Source organism: Sebastes fasciatus, chromosome 6 (genome assembly GCF_043250625.1).
Source record: "Sebastes fasciatus isolate fSebFas1 chromosome 6, fSebFas1.pri, whole genome shotgun sequence".
Classification (NCBI taxonomy): Eukaryota; Metazoa; Chordata; class Actinopteri; order Perciformes; family Sebastidae; genus Sebastes; species Sebastes fasciatus.
The window spans coordinates 5,190,552-5,211,226 of record NC_133800.1 but is presented as its reverse complement, the minus strand read 5'-3'; the positions used below and the strand labels follow the sequence as shown (position 1 = coordinate 5,211,226).

Below are 20,675 nucleotides of genomic sequence, written 5' to 3'. Positions count from 1 at the left end.
AATATACACACACTGGTTGATAAATGCACTTACCTGCACACATGCTTAAACACAGCTCCATTCCCGTGTCAGGCCTCATTGGTGTCAACACTTTGAAGTTGTCGGCTGCTTGTTTACTGATGCAAATTAGCAGGTATGGGGCCTTCAGAAGAGCAGAGAGCGTGGCAGCTTCGTGGGTGGTGGGTCTTCCCTCTAACACCACACCCCAACTCATCTTCTTCCATCCATTCCCCACTCCACTCTTCCCCCCCCATGAAGGAATGCTTTCAGCTGGACTCACCTGGCTGAAGGCCTAGGCCAGGCCTGTGGAGGTTGAAGTGAGTGGACCTCAGAGGGGCTCAAACTATTAATTCCTGGCCTGGAATAGCAGCTTGCTACATATCCTCTCTGTCCAGTGGAATCCATGAATCTCTAAATTTGGTGATTTAAAAAATTTGCAGATAAACTGCAGCATTAAGTGTCTTTTATGGTTTGAAAAAGTATTAGGGCTGTCAATCGATTAAAATATTTAACCGCGATTAATAGCATGATTGTCCATAGTTAATCGTGATTAGTCGCATTTTTATCTGTTCAAAATGTACCTTAAAGGGAGATTTGTCAATCATTTAATACTCTTATCAACATGGGAGTGGGCAAATATGCTTGCTTTATGCAAATATATGTATATATTTATTACTGGAAATCAATTAACAACACAAATCAATGACAAATATTGTCCAGAAACCCTCACAGGTACTGCATTTAGCATAAAAAAAAAAAGGCTCAAATCATAACATGGCAAACTGCAGCCCAACAGGCAACAACAGCTGTCAGTGTGTCAGTGTGCTGACTTGACTATGACTTGCCCCAAAATTGCATGTGATTATCATAAAGTGGGCATGTCTGTAAAGGGGAGACTCGTGGGTACCCATAGAACCCATTTACATTCACATATCTTGAGGTCAGAGGTCAAGGGACCCCATGCCAGTTTTTAACGCATAAAAAAGTTGTCTTGGAGATACAAGGTTTTTACAGGGCAGCAATTAAAGTTATATTTAATGTCTTTAATGTATACAATTTTCTTTTTTATACTAAGCCATATTTACCCATTAAATCATTAATCTTATCTAACTTCCTAACTTACAATATACTAACATTATGAGTAGGAAAATAGATGTATTCATGGTGAATGTAATCTCACAGAGGGAGGAAAAGTCCTTTTATTTAGTACATTTATACCAAAGTACTGCTGTCAGTGGGGTAAGCAGCGTATCCACAGTGAAGGTCATATGCTTACTAAACATGTCACACTTTAGTTGGGATGTTAACCAAGGAAGTATCCAGGGAGGCATTGCAGAACACATATTATAAAGGCAGAAAAGTCACAACTTGCCCAAATCGCATCTTTTTTTAATTACATTTTACAGTTATTACATCAGTTGCAAAAAAGCAACTCCACATTGTTTTGCATTGTTTTTTCAGGTATTCTGGTTGTGCAGAGCAGAAACAGGAAGTGTGAATCAGCTTAAATACTGCGAAAGAGAGCCGTCTGCTTGACCAAATAAGAAGAGTAAACAGCAGTCAGTCCGCTGGGATCTCTGCTGCCGCTGCTTTCAATGGTGAGAACGCCACACTCCACCTTTTCCCACTTACTGACCCAAACACACTGCCCTGCCACATACAGTTAGCCACATTGTGTCTGTGCATGTGTGTTGTGTGTGTGTGTGAATGCAGCTGCGAGTTATTGACGTGTGTGTATTTGCTTGTATGCAGAAAAATATTATATATATATATATATAGAATTATTTAAACATGTTTTTTATTCGGGTACCTCTTTCTGATGTGTTTGTGTGTGTGTGTGTGTGTGTGTGTGTGTAGTAAAGCAGATGATGACTGAAGATACGTTGAAATGTCAACATACCCAAAACAAGAAAACAAACTTTGTAGTTCAACCCTTGGACAATGAGTAACGAGATGCATCATTCCATCACATTTTGTGAATACACAATAAATAGCATACAAGGCTGGGTTTCCACTATTTTAATGTATTGCTTCCATGTTTATTCATAGAATATATACAGTGGATTTAGACTCTGAGGATTGGCTGTGAGATAACTGTGATGGTGGTGATTATAAATGCAGACTTGTTGATGAGTTAGCTGGATTGCTCTGAGCTCCATTTTTAACCCTCATCCTAAATTTAGCTGGGTTTCCACCAAAAGTTCAGAGGACTTTTAGTCCCTGGAACTACTTTTCAAGGAACTAAATGGTTCCTTCAGCCCGCAGTTGTCTGCGTTTAAGCAAATTAATCCACTGACGAATGAAAAAGCAACATGACCTGGGACGTGGGCTGCTGGTGGTCACAGCAGTAAACACACTCTGCAGCCTGCAGTTCAGTGTGTACGCCTGTTTAATCTAAAAAACAGGTTGGGGAAAAACAATATTTACTGCTGCATATATTTACTGATGCACATTGGTTGTAATGAATGAAATGCAGCGGAGGAAAATGAAACTAAGAGACTCCACAGTAAATCATCTGTTGAGAGTTTGAGGGTTATTTATTTGTGCTTTAGAACGTGGTACAGTTGAAGCAGCAGCGCTGTGTGTGTGTTTTACCAATCGGCGACGGTCATCCCTGCAAACCCCACCCTGAAAGTTCTGCTACTTTCAGAAAGTACTACCCCCATGACCAGGGCCTTTTTTGGGGGGTAAAAAGGCTCCGTAAAATGTCTCCAGAACTTAATTTAGACCCTGGACCCTGCAGTCGAGACTCAATGAGTTCCTCAAAAGGTTCTTAGTTCCGGGGGAAAGTTCCTGTGGTGGAAACGGGGCTCAAGTTAATGTGTGTGACTTAAACAAATATCGTAGCACCCCCTTTAGGCCAGTCGATGTAGTATTGAAACAATCAGCTGCATGCAGGATGTTGTGAGTGATGATAGGCGGATTTTTTTGATTTCCAACTCTTGGACAGTTGCTAATGTAAAGAGGCGTCTGTGTGTTATGGATCCAGGATGAGGTTTCTGCATCTGTATGAGTGTGTGTGTATCTGTGGGTGGAGGAGAATTTGCTTTGAAGGCAGGTCATTACTGTGGACAGGGATTATCTCCTCCCTCCCACCTACTACCCCTATCATCCCCCCAGTGGCTTGTGACAGCCGGCGGTGTCAGTCACTTAGTGTCAGTGTGTGTGTGTGTGTGTGTGTGTGTGTGTAGGATTGTTTGCATTAGGGCTGGCTGAGTAAACAGGGCTCGGGTTACCTCTGAAGGCTTCTCTATATCATTCATTCCAATTTGAATGTGGAAAAATATCACATGGGTGACAGGGGAGTACATTACTTGGTAGCACCAGCTCGCGTTTGTTTTCACGTATAATGAGGGCTCGGATCTCATGTTGGCATGTGATGAAACTCCTCATACATCCACGGATGAAGCTCCCAGCACACTGTCTGGCTCTTTTATAATGGGTTTGATATGCACTTTAATCATCCGTCCCCATTTGAGAATGTGAGACTTGTATATAATATGATTGAGCTTGTATTTGCCCCCTTTGTACCCATATCGAATCAAATCATGTGTGTACACATGCACACACTCACAAAATGTTTCTGTCCACACGTATCAGATCCTTTTCTGAGAATCTGCTATCCATGCTGCGCAGTTAATCCTGTTCTTTCTCCTGAAATAGTTTATTGACAGCTAGCAAACAATAAAATGGTGCGTTACATTTTGACAGTCATGGGAATGACCAGCAGTTACTCTAGGTTAGCTTGGTCAACTGCTTTCAGCTCTGTATTTGATTGTTTGTGTTTCAGTATTGCCAATAACTGGGGCTGTTAAAGTTAACAAAATAATTACGCAAATTTGTTTTAACGCCACTAATTTCTTGAACACCTCTTTTTTTAAAGCTAGAGTGAAGATACTGGTATCATGAAACAAGAAAACACAAAGGAATCCATTGGTACCAACCATGTCACACCAGCTTGTTGTGAAGGAGGCTAAATAACGCTCCAAACTTACGCTAAATTTTGGCGAGGAAAAAACTATCATGACCAGCTTCAAAGTGGTCCCTTGACCTCTGACCTCAAGATATATGAATAATAAATGGGTTCTATGGGTACCCACGAGTCTCCCCTTTACAGACATGCCCACTTTATGATAATCACATGCAGTTAGGGGCAAGTCATAGTCAAGTCAGCACACTGACACACTGACAGCTGTTGTTGCCTGTTGGGCTGCAGTTTGCCATGTTATGATTTGAGCATATTGTTTTATGCTAAATGCAGTACCTGTGAGGGTTTCTGGACAATATTTGTCATTGTTTTGTGTTGTTAATTGATTTCCAGTAATAAATATATACATATATTTGCATAAAGCAAGCATATGTACCCACTCACATGTCGATAAGAGTTTTAAATACTTGCCAAATCTCCCTGTAAGGTACATTATGAACAGATAAAAAATGTGCATTTATTTGCGACACAACTATGCGATTAACTACGGACAATCATGCGATTACTCGCGATGAAATATTTTAATTGATTGACAGCCCTACCAATAACTCAATAGAGGTGTTCTCATTGATGCCCTTCTATTTCTGTTGTCGGTCGAGTGATTTGAACGAGGGTCATCCGTGCTACCTGCTAACAAATGGCGACGGTAAATCCTGGGAGGCTACAGTGAGATTCAAATGCAAGTTTTACAAAACAGAGAGATCTGACAATGATACATCTTGTATTATGTGATCAGAGGTGACAGAGAGTTGGCTTCGAAGTGGAAATACATCAGCCATGTTTGCAAAAGAGAAAAAAAAACACTAATCATTAGAGTTTGACCATAATGACAATCATTGGTCAATGATTTCTAAAAGAAGTTCTGCTTTTCATGTTTCTGGTTTCTTTAAAAAAAAAAAAGAAGAAAAGAACAATTGATAAGAAACAGCTGCCAATGCAAGTGATACAGTGTGCAGAACAACATGCTAGGGATAAAGAACATACAGATGCAGAGGTCATCCAGGTGACGTGTGCTCAGATTAAATGCACAGCAGATTGTACTCACCTTTATTTTTTTTAATCTTTTCCACCTTTACTCACCTGGATTTGATCATTGTGGCATTTATGCAATCTGTTGCTTACCTGAAAACAGTCAAAAACATGATTGTACAGATGTTTGCTGTTGCTAGCTTAGAAGTGGCACTCCGTGATGATTCATTATAAAACTTAACAGGAACTTTAGTTGTTTCTCATGTTTTCCTTCACATCCCCCCAATGTTGCTCCTGCTGTCTTTGTACATTTATTAAAGGGATAGTTTGGGTGTTTTGAAGTGGGGTTGTATGAGGTACTTATCCACAGTCAGTGTATTACCTACAGTAGATGATGTTGGCAGCACATCTTCACTGCTTTATCTTGCCGTCAGACAGCCCTTTCTGATGGGGAACTGAACTGAAAGTGAAACTTATTAAATGCTCTCTTCAAAGCCAGCAGATTGCGTTGACAAAAACAGCATAGATAAGTTTCACTTTCAGTTCAGTTCCCTGTCAGAAAATATTCTAAATATAGCGTACACTTAAACTGATATTGTTCTTTTAGGTGGCTAAAATATGTTTTGCCTCTACCCCCGTCCACAGCAGTACATCGCTTTGCTCCCATAGGGTAACTCCTGTCTGTTTCTCCAAACTGCAGACCGCCATCTACTGTAGGTAATACAGTCACTGACTATGGATAAGTACCTCATACAACCCCACTTGAAACACCCAAACTATCCCTTTAAGTTCTTTTGAGTAAGTGCAAATCAAGTTGAAACATTTCCCACTCGAGCAGATGCATCTTCACCTTGGTTTTCGCTGCCAGTTTATTTTTTTCAAGCTATTTATTTTTACGCCATTTTCCATAAATGACCTAGACTCACATCAACAGTTATTATCTCTTTTTTCATGGTGTCTGTCTTCTGTGTCTGATCCCTGTCAGCTTTGTGATTATCACAAAGACACCTGTGAGCACAAGGAAGTGAGACACACGCACATATACTGTCCATGCTAACAAGCCTGTGAGATCCCCCTGGCTATGTAATGTGCTTCCTCTCTTTATGTTCAGACATTCCTGACTGTTGCAGAAAGAGAGTCAGGGGGTTTGTGTCTATGTGAGATTTGTGTAGCAGACCGCCATTCTTCAGATGCACACGTTAAAAGAAAGATCAACAAGTAATGCCACTTAACACTTCAAGCTCCCAGCTCCTGAGTGCAACCAGAACAGTGTATGACCACATATTAGACTACTTTTTTATTTTCAAATTGATACAGTACACCATTTGACAACAGGAATAGTCTCTGTTACCACGGCATAAATGTTTCAGACACCCAGGTGAACCCAGGCTTATGCGTGTCACTTTTTTTTGTGGCCCTATACAGCATATTTTTATGTGGGGCCTCTTAAAGGGACTGTTTGTAAGAATCAGAAAAGCTTGTTAACAGCGTAACCTCTGGCCGTTAAGTCAACGAAAGTCAGCGTCTTGTTGCTCGCGCTCGCTCTACATAGACTTGAACGAGCATTGCTCAAAACAGCGAGGCGACACCCGTCAGCTAAAACCACAATATCACCGTCACTTCACAAGATACGGGAAACCTCTGTTGGTCTGGAGGAGCTGCAGCATTTATTTCTGCACAAACGTCCACTGTACATTCACTAGATATTCTCAGAGCTAAACTAACTCTTCTGCAGTGTGGAGTGAGCGCGCACGCACGTCTAGAGGTGGAGCGAGACAGCGAGAACACTTGCGGTGTGAGTGAAGGCAAGCAGGCAGAGGAGCATATGCGAGCGCGCATGTGTCCCGACCCGGTACATTTATACGCTTAAAAACGTACAAACAGTCCCTATAACTGGTTAATCCAATCCAGAATCACAATCAGAATCAGAAATAAACATTACAGCTGGGAACAACAATGACCAACAATAAAATAAGAATACAATAATAAAAAATAAAATTACTATATATAAGTCAAGTGTTCTGGAAGTTGTACAAATAAACAAACAAAAACAGTACAAATAGTGCAAAGAAATAAATACTGGATGGATATACGTGGACTGGATGATTATGTACAGTAAGTACATGTGAAGAGGTTTATATACTGTATGTACAGTGAGTAGGGTTTATATTTACAGTGATAGATTATATGTACATATTACAATAAAAAGTGCATTAAAGACGTAAATTATAATCTAAAAATGTGCATTTAAGACTGTAAGAATTATAATCTATAACAGCAGCAGATGCGGATATCTTGGTATTAGAGTGTTATTGACAGTGTGACTGATTTAAATGTTCATCAGAGTGACTGATGATGTTTCAGAGGTCAGAGTGGTACAACCCTACTACTGATCATCTTTCATCTTTCTTTCTTATTTCACTTTCTTTCCTCTTGTGCCTCTGGCTTTCCTTCTCACTTTGACTCTATTTCTCCGTCTCTCTCTATCTTTCTCCCACCTTCCTTCCCACCCACCACCTCTCTCTCTCTCTCCCCCCTCCCAGTCGGTTGATTTATCCCCTGCTCTGTTTTCCCTGGACCACATGGCCCGGCAGTTTGCCCTAGCTCCACTCATCCAGAACCGATGTCATTCAGATCCAGTTAAATAAATGGCCCTATAAATTTCCTCCAATAATAAGCCCGGGTGCTGCTGGAATGTGCGGCAGCTCGTTGGGGACGAGACCGGCGGGGCTGGCGGGGGGGTGAGAAATCCACGCAGCCCACAAGACCCAGACGGCCCGGGCCAGTGTGAGAAAGCACGGATGCTGTGTGGATGAAGAGGAATCTGGGTTGAGCAAGTGTGTGTGTGTGTGTGTGTGTGTGTGTGTGTGTGGGGGGGGGGGGGGGGGGGGGGGGGGGGGGGCAGGGTCTGCTTGCTGGGAGCCGCAGTAGGAGTGGGTGTGAGGGAGGCAGGGGAGTGGGTGGGGGGATTCCAGGCCCCTGTCTGCCTCTCTATACCTGGAACGAGACCTCAGGGACACTTTAAATCAGCCCACCCAGAGACAGAGACACCAATCGGGCCTCTGTCAGACCCGGCTAAATCAAGTCAAGTCAAGTGTGTTTGCGTGCATGTGTATCTGTGCACGTGTGAGTTATCTGCACATGTGTCTGTATCTGCATGTGTGTTTAACCCTCATCCTACCTTCTGGGGTCCCTGTAGACACCAGAGGTATACTTTTTTGTCATCTCACAGGTGCTTTTTTCTATCATTCCAATTTTTCGTGTCTTTGTCAGTCAATTTGTTCCTAATGACCTGATTTGATTTTTATTTGGTAGGGATGATGCAATTTAACATATGTCTAATACAGGGCATGAAACTGATGCTGCAGAGTAGCTATTTCTAATTTTACACTCTTGTCTATAGTTGGTCTTTTACAAGTACAGTGCAATTCAAATATCCCGTTTTCTATATCGTAAAACCACAATACACTACACATATGGAAATACAATAAAATAAACATACCACAATACACTAATACACATACACCAATGTAAAAAATATGCTCTGGCTGGTGGGCGGTGCTTGGTATATCCTTAACTGTTCTCAACATGGCGGCCGGGTCACAAACTTTCTCATTTGACAGCTAAACCGAACACTACAAGATGATTCTGATAACATTTTTCACGAGAAATAGGCATTACAGTAACAGAATATTGGTTCATACTTGATCAGCGCTGCATAGTTTGACCGTTTGATCTGAGTTTTTGAGTGATTGACAGCTGCTCAGAGACGGCAAGGCTCCAGCTCGGCTCTGATTGTTTGTTTTCCTCCGGTCTGAGAAATCTTGCAGATGCCATTAGGAGCACCGGAGGACACCGGAGGACACCGGAGGACACCGGAGGAACATGATTTTTTTTTAATCATATTTGCTCCATATCTACCCACTGCTGCTTTAACCTTTGTTGTAAAGGACTTTATATCTGGAATTAATTTGATTTCAGTTGGTAATGTATTTCAGAGTTGACAGCCCTTATTTATGGAGAAAGCTGATTGTTATTTTACAGTTGCCATTCTCCATGCTCCTAGTTACTCTATTACTGTCTTGTCTTTGGATATATCTGGACAGAGGCTCTTTAACTACTACATACCCTGGTTATGTTGAAATCGCTTCGTAGTACAGGCCTCTGGTATCAGAGAATTATCCCATTCTGTAGTAAGCAATTCAAAGACAATTATGCATTCTCATAAATGCATTCTTGTCTGAAAATGTGGCGCCAGTTTCTTCTCTAACAAGCGATCATTGGTCAAATACAGACGCCTGCTTTGCAGAGAGCACATTGAGCAGACAACGGCCTGCATCATCACTTGAACTTTGACCCTCCAATCCAAGACGCCCTTTACAGAGGGTGAGTTCTGCTGTCATTTGTTGTTCTTTTTCACTCAGTCCCAGTCTGTGTGTTTACCTTCAGCTGATATATTGGCCCTTCACTGCACTGCAGTAGCCGGCTGGCAGTACATGAGAAAAATGTCTGACCCCCGCACCGTTCCGCCGCTATGAGTCTCTGTGGGAAATGGGGAAACTCAATATTATTTCTCCCACCAACAGGGGGATGCGTTTAACACAAGGGGGTCGGACGGCTTGTGTTGGTGGGGGGGATTAGGTGGTTGTCACGTGCATTTCACAGCACAGCAGCAATGACGGCGTGAGAGGCAGGCAGATCACATCAAAAGCACCTTTTCCGACAGATGTCCGCTGCATTTCATTCATTACAACCATTGTGCATCAGTAAATACTGTATATGCAGCAGTAAATGTCGTCACAGTGAGACAAAACTTTTTTTTTTCCAGCGTGTATTTTAGATGATACGGGCGAACACTCAACTGCAGACTGCAGAGTGTGTTTACTGCTGTGACCACCAGCAGCCCTCGTCTCATGTCATGTTGCTTTTTCATACGTCAGCAGACTAATTTGTCTGATCTTTGCAGGTCTTTAGGCCGCGGTGGAAACTCAGACAACAGTGGGCTGAAGGAACCTTGTAGTTCCTTGAAAAGTAGATCCCGGGACTAAAGAGGACTAAATGCACCTCCTGTAGTGTCATCTAAAAAACTCGTCGGCTGGTGCGCAGCCTTACCTCCACCCACCATGGTGCTAACGACGTTACCTGGCACTGTAAAACAAACACACCGAGCCTGGCTTTGAACTGAAGGAACTTTATTTCAAAGAGGGGCGATCTGCCATTTCCACTGACCCCGAGGTTCTGCAGAGGTGTTGTGGCTGGGTGAAGGAGGTGGAGGCTGTCTCCACACTACTGACTCCATCCCGTTCCCTCTACCTTGTCCAGTTATGGAGCTGAGTGACTGGTCCACTGTGCGATGCCAGTGACCCGAAACCCATTTACTGCCTTAAATCGCTGGCCCCGTCCGCCACCCCCCCACCTCCACCTCTCTCCAACGCCACACTGCCACCCTCCTGTCCGTTGCCTCCAGAGGATGACAAATCACCCTCGGCTCCTTAAATGGGTCTGAGACCGCGCGTGGCCCCTGGTCCCCTGGTCCCCCCCCACCCTACAGCCTGCCCTGTCTGCTTAGAGAGGGGATTCCTCATCCTGGAATTCAGGCAGTGGACCTGGTCAGCCCTCCACCCCACTTCTCCCACAAGAGCTCTAGCGTATATCTATGTGTTTATCGAATCTACATGGAGAAAATAAACATTGTTTGAGCGCGATGTTGACAGATCGGCTGGAAATATGAACGTCAGCCATAGTGGAAAGAAGTGGGCATTTATCACCAGGAGGATGGATACTGTTTCATGGATGTGTGTGTACGTTACATCCCTGTTGCATGAAATGATCCGTCTGAGTGTGTGTGTGTGTGTTTGCGTATGTGTTTCTGTGTAGCTTATGTTTGCATACCTGTTGCATGAATTGGTCTGTGTGTGTGTACGTGTGCAGCTGTGTGACTGTGTGTGTGCGTGCTTACTACATAACCGTCTGGCTCCCATGTGAGGCAGTAAATCTATCATTCCTGCTGCGTTTACCTACCACTTCACAGAGCTGTATGTCCAGTGTAAACAACGTTTATCACTGCATGCAAATGAGCCTGTAAGCCGCAGCCTCCACAAAGACTCCATTCACTCCCAGCATGCCGTTTTGCCAGCGCGTCGAATTCGATACCCCAGATTACAAGCTTACTCCCGGGCATTGTGCGCTGCTTTGCTGTCACTCACGCTCCACGATGGCTCCCTCCAAACGTCATTTTACAAATAGTCTGCGTTTTCCAGAGCCATTATTAGAGTTATGACCAATACCGGGCCACATAAATGTCATGTTTCAACCTTGCCAGGCCTGCTGTGAACACGAGAGACAAGATTTATCATCTCTCCCTCCTCTTCTCCTCCTTTTTCACCTTCTATTTCCTAACTCACCCCTCCTTTCTTTTACTCCTTTCCCCTCCCTGCATCCTCTCAAGGAGGTGGTGGTATGTGTTGATTGTAGTGATTTTGCTGTTGCAGTGCATTTCTGCCCTTGGGAAACAGCACCGTGGTTAGACTGATATGTCTGTCATATGGATGAGGCCAACATTTATTAAAACCCTGTTATTCACCTCTGATGTGATGAAAACCTGGATTAAAGGTATAATATAGGGCTGTCAATCGATTCAAATATTTAATCATGATTAATCACAAATTAATCGCACATTTTTTATCAGTTCAAAATGTACCTTAAAAGGAGATTTGCAACTGCATGTGGTTATCATAAAGTGGGCATGTCTTTAAAGGGGAGACTCGTGGGTACCCATAGAACCCATTTTCATTCACATATCTTGAGGTCAGAGGTCAAGGGAACCCCTTTGAAAATGGCGGCAGTTTTTCTTCGCCAAAATTTAGCGTAAATTTGGAGAGTTATTTAGCCTTTGCAACACATAGTATGACATGATTGGTACCTAAAGAAATTAGTGGTGTTAAAATGAATCTGCGTTAACGCGTTATTAACTTTGACAGCCCTAGTATAATACAGTTTCCAGTATAATAACTGTGACCATGACCGGATTTCACAGAGTTTTAGTGTCCCATGATGATCTTATCATTTTTGGCATAAAGTTAAAAATTGTCCATCAGCATTCAGGAACTAACTCTGGCTGAAGCCTGAACAGCAGCAGCAGCACGTGCTGCCGTAAATTATGACTCAGGGCCCCACTGGGAGGTAGAAAAGATTTATAGGACACTAATAAGCACTATCTCCTCAGCAGATCATACTACAAGACACTGTGTGTGTGTGTGTGTGTGTGTGTGTGTGTGTGTGTGTGTGTGTGTGTGTGAGAGTGAGAGCGAGAGGAACAAAGACAAACAGAAAGTGTGCTCTTACAGATAACCACGGTGTATGTGTCTGTGGTTTAAGATAATGTAATACAATATGACATTTTTATCATTTACATGAGGAAACTGGAATGTGGAGCAGTAGAATACCACACAAAGAAAAATACCTTTGTTGAATACACAGTAGAGGAGGATTGGACATGACATGATAACTCAAATAAGATTTTTAAAAATAGAATTTATGAATGGAAAATTAGAAAAGAAAAGTCACAGTGTTATGAAGGTGCACAGGATAACAGCAACAGAGATCAAGGAGACAGAAAAATTAATGAAAATGTGCACTCTGTTAATAAGATGTAGCTTTTGTTCAACTAAATATATCAAAATTGTTTATTCTTTAATGATTTTGTTTGTCTGTTTTTATTTTGTATATATGTGTAAGAAAGCTGTTGTTTAATTTAACCATATACGTATGTTGCTCTCCTGGTATGTTCTGTTTTCTTGTTTAAAAAGAAAAAGAAAGAAGAATGGTTTAAGTTTATGCAGCAGAGGCTGATATATCCTGACTTTTATTACCTAGTATGGGTCAAGCTCCAAAAATGCTGGATCCCACATTTCCCATAATGCACCTCAAAAGCCCTTAGACTTCCCCCAAGGAAAGTATATTAAGAAGTGAAAGTCAATCGTTCGTTCCATTGCCACATCAGCATCAAAGCTACGCAACTGCCATTTTGGACTGAAAGCGACTACCGGTCGCCAGCAAAACGTCCGCCTAAAAAGTGCCTTACAAAAGTGAAACAATATTATTTAGCTACTGGCTGATAGATGGTTGTTTGGGAACAGAGACATTAAAGCAGCTGTAGGTGAAAGAGCAAACTTTATCATTTTATAGCTAAACAGTACAATACAAGATGTTTCTGACAACATTTGACGTGAGAAATAGACATTACAGTAACAGAATATTAATTCATGCCCAATGATACCAAAAACATTTTGCCTACCCCCACTTTAATACATCCACCACGGTCCAGGCATACAGCATACAGCCCATGGGTGTAAGATAATAAAAGTGATGAATTACAGCCAATATATCCATTATTACACCCACATACAGATAGCAGGAAGCTTGCAGAACCGGATATGTCATATAAGCGTGTAGGGCGGTGCAGTCCTGTGAGTCTGATGCACGTTCATTATGCCGAGGAAAATAACTCTGGATTTAGCTATTAGTGAATTTTACAACTATAAATGAGGGCTATTTATAGGGGCAGTTTGTAACTTTTGAAGCGTATAAATGTACCGGGTCGGGACACATGCACGCTCGCGTGTGGCTGTAGTCTCTGCTCCTCTGCCTGCTTGCCTTCAGTCACAGCGCGCGCGTCCTCGCTGTCTCGCTCCACCTCTAGACGTGAACGCGTGCTCACTCCACACTGCAGGAGAGTTAGTAGCTCTGAGAATATCTAGTGGACGTTTGTGCAGAAATAACTGCTGCAGCTCCTCCAGACCAACAGAGGTTTTCGTGTCTTGTGAAGTGACGGGGCTCTGCAGCGAGACACGTTATCATGTCCGACTGGGTGCCGGTGTCTCCCTGTGGCCGCAGTCGGGAGACACCGGCACCCAGTCGGACATGATAACGTGTCTCGTTGCGGAGCTCCTTCACGACCCGCTTTTCCTGCTCAGTCTCCGGTGTCTCCCTCCGGAGAGGGAGACACCGATCAGGATCAGGAAAAGCCAGCGTTGATTCATGGAGAGACCTTTGTCTGGTCAGCTAACATTACTGCCAAGCAGGTGAAATATAGAGTGATATTGTGGTTTTAGCTGATGTGTGTCGCCTCACTGTGTTGAGCGATGCTCGTTCAGGTATATTTAGAGCGAGCACAAGCGCGAGCCCGACGCTGACTTTCGTTGACTTAACGGCCACAGGTGTCGCTGTTAACAAGCATTTCAAACATTTCTGAAAGTTACAAATAGTCCCTTTAAGTGTTTGTACTGGGAAGTTGATTTACTTAAAAAAAAAAAAAAAGATCCTCTGATTTACAGACGTCTCTTTAGACTCATTGGCGTTTTCAGTCCAAAATGGCGGCATCGCTGTTGTCAAAAAAGCACCAGAGTTTCGTGTCTTTGCTTCTATACTCTTTGCATCCCTTGCCTGGTAAACACCCACATCTGTCAAACCCCATGCCACAGTTTGTAACTGAAGATTTCTGTGAAAAAATGTCTCCAATCCCAGCGCAACAAACCCACAGAGCATACGGCTTCACGAGAGACCAGAGACTGCCATCCAATTTATATCCGTATGTGTGAACGCAGCTTGACACACACAGTTTTGCAGCGCTGACTTGCTAAGCCTTCTCCTCCCAAAAGGTCTTTTCACAGATCAGACCGCTCTGCTCTGAGCCAGACACACTTCTTTCTCAGAGGAACGTTTCTAATAAAGACGCTGCAGCTAAAATTCAGTGATATCCAGCCTGGCTCTGTGTGTGAGGTTAGGACATGCTCCCTGTCGGCACTGCTTTGGGTTTGAAATTGCTGCCTCCTTGTAAGAGCAGCCTTTGACAGAGCAACAATACCATCAAATCTGACCATAGACACTCTGACACAAAAAGAGAAAAGGAGAGATAATATGCCGACAATGTGAGTGTGTACGTGTCTGCATGTGGAAAGGCACACATAAGCGCCTATTTGCCCCTATTTGTGTGTGTGTCACTGTCTATCTCTGTGTGTGTTCACCTGTGACCGTGGCTATTCATTAGAAAGAGGTGAGCTCACGAGGGTGGGTCCGTCAGAGGGATTGGTGAGTGTATGGGCTTGCGGCCCGCTTCAAATCCAAAGTTAATCCCGGCCTTTCACTCCGGAGAGTCTAGTTAACAGAGAGCGTGGTGGGTGGCTGGGTGGCAGTGAGCGATTTGATACATGTTTGAAAACATAGTGAGGATTTGAAAGTATAAACTTTTTGTTGGTTTTTGAAAATTAGCATTTTGGTAACACTTTATAATAGCCATCATCTATAAATGACAAATTGATAGTTAATTAAACTTGGTTAATAGTTATTTTACTGTTAACAAACAGTGAATGATAATTAGTAATGTTTACTAATTATTAGTAATGCTATAATTTCTGTTATTTTATCAGTAGTTTGTGTAATATGTAATAATTAGTTTATGAATTATTTATTGTATCATAGCTGGTAAGAGACGATAAAAATGACATTCTTTTGTAAAACATCTATAAACGTTCCATAGATAGATGGACCAGAAACCATTATTAACCATTGACAACACATTAACTATATATCTAAATAATGTTTATAGATTATTAACCAGTAACAAAGTGTTACAAATATCTGGTCTATCTATGTAATGTATATTGATGTCTTACAAAGTATTAATTAACCATTTAACAAAGTATTATAATCACAAGTTGCAACTTTCTAATAGCCATCCAAATAATGTTTATAGGTGGTTTAAAAAACAGTTATTAACCATTAACATAGTATTACAAATATCTATCTATGTAATGTTTTACAAACAATTTCTTAAAGGTTTTCAAATCATTTTGTTACAAATACTTATAATATTTAAAATGCTATAATGTGTGCAACGATAAATTTACCATTTATAAATGATTTTTATTGTCAGGTGTTACCAGTATTTTTCATTACATATGCAGAACCGCTTCAAGCCTATAAAGTTACATAGAAGTAAAGTATTTTTCCCCAGTGTTAAATGTTAAAGTTTCCTGTTATGATAATTGTTATGTTAATGATATTCTTAATGTTCCTCAACACAGAAACAGTCTCATGGATTATGGTTTCATTATGTTATCGTTGTGTTATGGCCATCAGTGTAAATCATGTTTTTTCTGTCAGGTTAGTATGGCAGAGAGCTCTAAATACTACCTTAACCACAGAAGAAGAAGCCAGTCAGAGGTGTGAATCAGAGCTTTAGCAAATTCCAAACGCTTTATTGTTGCACATGGGAATAAAACACTGTTCCATACTTGAGGAAATTCAGAATCCAGAATCTAAACGAAAACTGATTCAAACTTTTGAACGTATGTATGTTTCTTAACAAATGCTCCTTGGCAGTTGCAGTTGACTTCTTTCATTAAACTTGCATTAACTAATTCTTTTGTCCACTTGAGGGGATTGCCACAAGATCTGCTGTGAGGCTGTTGTGGAATGTCATCACAGCCTGGCCTAAAGCCTAAAGCGGACTCATTCCCAAGGCGTCAAATACCGATGCTTTGTCACGGCCGTCGGCATCTGATACCGCCACACAAGGCACCCTTTAGTGCCTGAATGAGACACAACGGGCTTTCAATTAACTACAATGTAAACCCATCCGCGGCAACAGTAAACGCTCAGAGAGTTAAAGAGTGAAAAGACACACACAAGGTGGGCAGGAAGGGAGGTGGATGGGTCCAACAAACAGGGCTTGACTGGACATCTGGCACACTGGGCACTTTCGCGGTGGGCCGACGCAACTGTCTTTTTTTTTTTTTTTTGCCTGGCCAGCCCAAACAGGTAGATCAAGCCATTGTTTTTTTTCTAAATTGACACTGGGCTCATGATGATTGAGATCTGTCTGTATCAGCCCTGCTTCCACATATATGTTTGAGCGTGCACTCAGCTGAGAGGTTGTGTCCCTGCCAGTCCTCGAAGTGGGCCGGTAGGCTACTCACCGGTACGCAGTCCCAGCACATTTTATTCTTTGGCTTAGGGCCTACCGTGACTTTTTCCTTGCGCACTGGCACTTCACACAAGCTGCCCGTTCTCTTCTCTGCTCTCTCCATATCAGGTTCTCTGGGAGATTCAGAATGGGCAACAAACACAAGGATTTCATCCAGGAAACCGCTGTTCGTGTCCCGTGTGTTAAGTTTCACTTTCACGCTACCATCAGCCGTTCGTTTGGGTCTTCACAACGTTCAGTTTCATTTTCACTTAACAAACGTAGTCGCCCAACCATGTAGTTGTTTCCTAAACCTAACTAAGTGGTTTTCTTGCCTAAACCACAAATGACGCCAATTGGCGTAACAAAGCGACCGTATGTGACAGGTTGGGTTGAGAACGTGTTGTAAAACCCTATAACGTTCTGGGCCATAAAACCAAAACAATGAGTTGAAAGATACTTCGTAGAGTTGAGGGCAACAGCAGAGTTAGGCGTCGGTTTGTCACTACATTTGACCCCTTTCACATTTCATTTCATCCTTTGTTAAAATAAAAATATCATATGCACAAACGTTCTTTTACTGGTGCTATACTGTTTCATGCACATCCAAGTCTAGTGCGCCAACTGTAAGTCAATTAACATAACTACATATCTATGCAGAATATTAATTGATGGGGCTTTTTTCCTCTGGAACTCTGGACATCCAAAACATGTTGTCCTACTTTGCAACTCTATTGAACTAAATAGGGGGAAGGAGTATGAAGACAGGGGAACAAAAGGGAAGATGGCCAGTGTGTGTCCATACAGTGTGTGTCACAGTTCCAGTTCCACCATTACTTCCAGTTACACACAAACCACTCGTACTGTATATACACATGTCGTGCCACCATCCTCAAACCTCAAGCACACACTCCCTCTCAGGATTCATATGTGCTTCTTGGCAGCAGCTGCAGCCCTTTGTACTGTGGGTTTAGCAGTGTGTGTGTGTGTGTGTGTGTGTGTCAGTTCATGATTCACTCTGTGTGTGTGTGTGTGTGTGTGTGTGTTTTCTCTCCCACCGCCACAGCTGACAGGGCATTAAACCACTCCGAGCAGCATGTAGCCACTGGCATGTAGTCTGCAGAGGATTTAGAGGGCAGAGAAAGTCACAATGTTTTTCTCTCGGTTGCCCCACACACACTTTCTGTCTTTAATGTGGGTGTCACTCCCTTTACTGTTCTCAGACATGTGCGCGCACACACTCAGACAAAGAAGGTGAAAATCCATTGCGAATGATGAAATCCATCCTTTGAGGTTTACTTTCCTGCTTCCCAGAATCTCTCTCTCTTTCTCTCTCTCTTGCCTGATGGATTGTTTCGACCTGTTTTCGTCAACAGAGAATTCCACAGGAAACGGCGGTAATTAAGAAATATTGATGCTGGATACATCTATTTGCTTTTCCAAAATGATCATTAGCAAAATTCGGCTGCAGTCGTTCATCACTGTGCAGCAGCACTTGGCATCGGACACACTCGCTCGCTTGCTGCGGGCCTATCGCAGCATTTCTCTCAGCGATGACTTCATTAGGGCTCGATTTGCTGTCCTGTAAACATGCGTCTCTCTGGGAGATATGATATAATGGCTGGACTAGTTGTTCATCTGTCTTCCATACACATGGTAAAGCATAACATCCCTGAGCGATACAAGGCGGTGGACAAAATACTGGAATCAACATGACACAGACTTTAACTTCCCAAGTTTGTGTTAGCTTTACAATCGGCCTGATGATATGTTTTCAGGGAAATATGAGGCAATTAGTGAAGTTCATAAAAGGCAGAACATCGGTCACAAAAACTGAGTGAGCCTGGGAAATTGTGTCACCCGTATGATACACTGAAACAGTGGAGGTTTCCTATTCGAGAAACAGAATAATCGCTGAACACCACTTAGAGTTGTATCTTTTCTCCCATTTTTCAACAAGCGCTCACAGTTTTGATTATGTTCCCTTAGTGATTTACAACATTTGGGAGGTCCCATCGGGCTGTTCAGTTTGAATTCCACTTGTGAATTGGAAGCTAACAGGCTAGGTTAACTAGCTCAGAAAGTGGGCCGTGTCTAGAAGGTAACCCGCAAATTGCAAAATCTGATCTGAGATCTGCAAAAACTTGCAAAAAATTTGAGCGGGACTGACTGCCCTAGGACCTATCCTAACCCTAACCATTCAAAGTCAATGCCTAGCCTTAACCATCTCGCGAGAATTTCCCCAATTTGATGGTTCCCTTCTAGACACGACCCAGAAAGTGGAGGGACGGCCCATTGTTCCAAAAGCCCATTGCTCCAAAAATACACACTCTCCATGCAACAAATAGAAGCGCATAACTGATTATTATGCAGAATGACATGATCGGACTTTCCTTCTGTTGCCTTGAATGCCTTCGTTGGTTGGGTTGGTTAGATTTAGGCATGAGGAGTGAGATTAGTTGGGTTTAGGGTAAGAATATCAGGATAAGCCAACCAGAGGCAGAGGAGGGAGGGTCATGCCTTCGCCATGGAAGGAAAGAAATATTGCAACCGGGAAGGTCTGATGCCGTCACTTTGCATAATAATTAGCCATGAGTTCTGTTCGGGATAATGGACTGTCAGGACATTTTTCGAACTATTGGGATTTCGGAATAATGGCATAGTGGAAGCAAATTAGCCTGGCTTGCTAGCCTTAGCACTGATTTCCACTAGACGTTACCTTTCGTTGATGTTATTTTAACACCTGCTGAGTCACTGGCAGCTTACACACTCTGTGCTGTGTTTGTTACACATTATGCAAAGGTCTATCTAGTGTTAGCTGTCTCTCTTTCATAGGTCCAGTTGTAGTGATAGGAGACCGTCAAAACTCACAGCAACAAGTAGACCTGTAAGCAATCTGTGTGTTACTTTGTTATTCAAATCATGAATTGGGAGTAATGTACGGAGTGGCGGAGTCACACAGGGTGCTCAAATGACAGAAGGGCTAAGCAACGGCTAGGATATATAGGCTACACTCGTATTTTCATTTCAGTTTGACTTTGGAGAGAAATTCCAGTTTAAAACAACCTGTCTGTTGTGTAGTTTTGGGCATCCAATTCTGTTTCCTAGAAATTAGGCTACAATTGTAATAGTAAATGTTAGGGCTGTCAACGTTAACACGATAATAATGTGTTGACGCAAATTAGTTTTAACGGCACTAATTTCTTTAACGAATTAACGCAACGATTTTTAGGTTGTTGCGGGATCAATTTTAAAGCTAGATTGAAGATACTGGCATCATATGAAACTAGAAACCATGTCATACTAGCTTGTCATGAAGGAGGTTAAATAACGCTTCAAACTTGTGCTAAATTTTGGCGAGGAAAAACTGTCATGGACTTTTTCAAAGGGGTCCCTTGACCTCTGACCTCAAGATATGTGAATGAAAATGGGTTCTATGGGTACCCACGAGTCTCCCCTTTACAGACATGCCCACTTTATGATAATCACATGCAGTTTGGGGGCAAGTCATAGTCAAGTCAGCCCACTGACACACTGACAGCTGTTGTTGCCTGTTGGGCTGCAGTTTGCCCTGTTATGATTTGAGCCTATTTTTTTTTATACTAAATGCAGTACCTGTGAGGGTTTCTGGATAATATTTGTCATTGTTTTGTGTTTTTAATTGATTTCCAATAACAATAATTGCATAAACTCCTATGTTGATAAGAGTATTAATAACTTGACCAATCTCCCTTTGAGGTACATTTTGAACAG

At 42.3% G+C, this 20,675-nt stretch overlaps 1 long non-coding RNA gene across 1 annotated transcript in view; it reads left to right on the top strand.

Moving 5' to 3' along the window:
* LOC141768854 (uncharacterized) overlaps window positions 1-2,001 on the top strand; it is a 29,173-nt gene extending 27,172 nt beyond the window's left edge. Inside the window, exons 3-4 of the long non-coding RNA XR_012594223.1 lie at window positions 1,462-1,598; window positions 1,858-2,001. This is a non-coding gene — a long non-coding RNA (uncharacterized LOC141768854). The remainder of the gene's footprint in view (window positions 1-1,461; window positions 1,599-1,857) is intronic.
* Window positions 2,002-20,675: the final 18,674 nt, after the last annotated feature.